General features: G+C 34.3%; 1 long non-coding RNA gene across 1 annotated transcript; it reads left to right on the top strand.

The window, feature by feature from the left end:
• The first annotated feature begins 555 nt into the window (after positions 1-555).
• LOC127085337 (uncharacterized) lies at positions 556-2,682 on the top strand. The gene is made up of 2 exons (XR_007789096.1): positions 556-1,215; positions 2,339-2,682. It is a non-coding gene; the product is annotated as an uncharacterized LOC127085337 (long non-coding RNA).
• The last annotated feature ends 625 nt before the right edge of the window (positions 2,683-3,307 follow it).

The raw sequence follows: 3,307 nt of genomic DNA on the forward strand, positions 1-3,307 counted from the left end.
TGTCGTGCTTGAAGGATGAAACAATGATCCAGTCTTAATGTCCAGAGTCTTGAATGTCTTGAGTATGAAGTCTTGACTTGAATATGACTTGAGTGGTCTAGTGCAATGCGGGTACAGAGGTCTAATCCCATCAAGTGATCAATAGGCTTATGATCACTTGACTGGGTAGAGGAATCATACAAGTTATTAACAAGTGATTAATTGATCAAAGGTGACTTTGATCAACCAATCAATCAGGGGTAAAGATAATGCTAAAGGAATTATGAGAACAAGGATTTTATTTGATAAAAAACAAAGATAAGCATAAACCCTAATTCTAAAGAAGATAATTGAAAATAAAATGGAATTAATCCTAAAAACTAAATCTAAGAACTAGATCTAATTCATAATTAAAATCTAAGTATCATTATTTTTAATGTGTTTTATTAACAAAAATAAAACGCATTTTTTATGCATTAAAAATGTGTAACAAGATATTAAAATGTAGAAAAAAGTATAGCACAAAAAATTAAAAGAATAAAAAGGAAAGAAATATTTCAGGGGGTGCAAGGCAACTATAGAGTGTGTGGCCTGGTAATGTGGTGTTGGGCTTATGCTCAGCAAGCCCAATGTGTTATTGTTGTAGTGTCCAGTTCAGAACAGGGGTACCTAAGTAGTCTGGGGATGTACGTAGTGAGAATTATGGGCTTAATTGCCCAGGCCCACATGGATGCCAAAGGAAACATGGAGGGAGTACTTAGAAACAATTTATTCTCAATATTTCATATTTCTTTTCCTCTCTCTCTAAAAAAAAAAATCCAAGAAATGCTTGCTCTATCGCGCTGGAGGCGGCAGACAATCCAAAACACCAAAAACCAATCATCATACTACTATTCTCACCTCTCTCTCTCTCTAACACTAGTTTGGCCTAAACTCACTAGTTTGGCCTAAACTCACGCAAAATTGCTTTAAATCGTAAGTCAAACCAAGAAACTTAGAATGTGAAACCTAAAATTAAATGAGGTCAAAGAGGAACCAGAGCCTGATACTTTAGGGATTTAATTCCTTGCTCCTGAAGCTACATGGTGGTGTCAAAAAGCAAGCAAACAAGGGAAGAATTGGAAAGTGCCACCGACTTGCAAGACAGAGACTTGTTTTAGAAGATGTTGAAGCTTGAAAATGAAAAAACCAGAGGCTCGTCAATGTGGCAAGCAATTAGAACTCTTTTATGGCAGTGTAAACTTCTTCTTCTCCTTCTTTGTGCGTAGCCTGTAGGATTGAGAAACCTCTTGTTGTTGTTGTTGTTGAATTTGTGTGTGAAACTGAGTATAGTAGAGAGGATTTAGAGAGAATTGAAGGAGTATTAAGAGAGAATTCAAAGAATGTTCTCTACAGAAATTGATTTTTTATGGAATTGTGATTATTTCTGAATGAAGGTGAGGATGAAGAGTTATATCGAGTGAGGCTTATAACTAAACCGGGAAAGCTATGGGTAGGTTTGATACAAGTTAGGGCACACGTTACAGTTAATGGATTGAAGAGGAAAGTTTATTGCAATGTTAACAGAGTTAGAATTCTGTTAAAATCAACTAGAGAAATGAGAAGGATGATAGTTAGTTGTTAGTAGATTGAAGTTAGTGAAATTAAGAATGTTAGTTAATGATGAGTTGCATTGGTGTTGAAAATGAATGTTGTTATGTTGGTTAAGTTGATATTTAGAAATTGAGGTAAGTAAAAACAATTAGGTTGAAATAGCTTGTTTGCATTAACTGCTTACACCGTCCTTGTTGTTGGATGTATGTTGCATCAATCTATAACTTGAATGCCATGTGAATGTTATGCTAACCGGTGTTAGGATGGATCTGTTATGAAATTGGCATTGGTTTGTTGATGTTGAAAACTTGTAATTAACTATTAGAGTAAAAGTGTTATGAGTTAGTTTAGGGAGTGAGTTAGAAATGAATTTGAACTTGATGTAAATTGTGATGTTGTTAGTTATTATTAGGGGTTGTTAATTAGTGAATGCTATTATGTTAGTATGTTATTTGGATTGGTGTTATGTGAAATGTTTGAATTGATGCTATTGTTAGATTAAGTTGCTAATAGGAAAAACATGCAAACTTATAGTGAAACTAGTGATCTAGATTTGCTAAAAGTGTGTAGGTTATCATCTTATATTGACCGTGTGTATGTGTGAATTTGGTTTGATACGTATCATGTATGTTTTTGTATGGTTCTCCTTGTAGCTATGTGTATAGGTCATGTCATGTTGGATGTTGCTGTATGAGTTATTATGGTGTGTGTTCATTTTGGAGTATGTAGTTGTTATTTGATATGTTAAAGGTTTTGTTTGATACAGGGATGGTGTGGGATAAACAAGACTTGGCTTTGTATGTTGGCAAGGCACTTTGGACATGGAGAAATCATGGCATATCAAGATATCAATTTTTGGAAAACATCAAGATTTAGGAAGAAACTCAAAGACTTCGGAGGCAAAGATGGGATGGCTTGTAACTGAGGAAAAAATGGGGATTAGGGTTTAGGATTAATAGTTAAGTTTGGTCAATTGTTTGACCAAAAAGTCAATAGTTTACCAAAAGTCAACCCTAGGTCAAAAATATGTAATTTTGTGTATAACTTCATGATTTGGACTTTATAATATGATTTGATGTTTATATAATGAAAAGTGGCTTCTTTTTTAAATGAATTATGTACATGTAACTTGTGTTTCATGCCTTTTCCCTCCAAGTTGAATTTGAATCTCTGAACTTGTATTGACCTCTTGGATGAATCTTGACCCCTACCCTTGACTAAAAATACCAAGTCAAGAATTAAACAATAGTCAATAGTAATTACTAAGTAGGCTTTATATGACAAATGGTCACCAAAAGCCAATCTTGATAATGATCTCCAAAATCAATTGTCTCATGATGAAATCCAAAGACCATAGTCTAGGAATTAGGGTTCCACAACAGTTGATCCATAAAGAATAAACTAACCACCATTGTTGTGCCAAAATAGTAAAGACATGTCATAAGCTTGATCCACTAGCTTTGTATCATAAATAGTAAGACCCTTTGAATCAATGATGCTTGTTTGAGAATGTAATTGTGAATGAATGACAAAAATGAATATGGAATGAGTATACAGATGAATTAAAGATCAACATCCATATGAGAAGTGAAAAAAGTGTGGCAAATTTTGGAGTATGACACTGTAAGACCCCAATTTTGTCCCTAAGATCCCTCATGGCATCATATCATGACATTGCATTGCCTCAAGGATCATTAGACACCTTGCTTCCTTCCCTATGGGTGGGATCTTTTTG

This window comes from Lathyrus oleraceus, chromosome 5 (assembly GCF_024323335.1).
Source record: "Lathyrus oleraceus cultivar Zhongwan6 chromosome 5, CAAS_Psat_ZW6_1.0, whole genome shotgun sequence".
Classification (NCBI taxonomy): domain Eukaryota; kingdom Viridiplantae; phylum Streptophyta; class Magnoliopsida; order Fabales; family Fabaceae; genus Lathyrus; species Lathyrus oleraceus.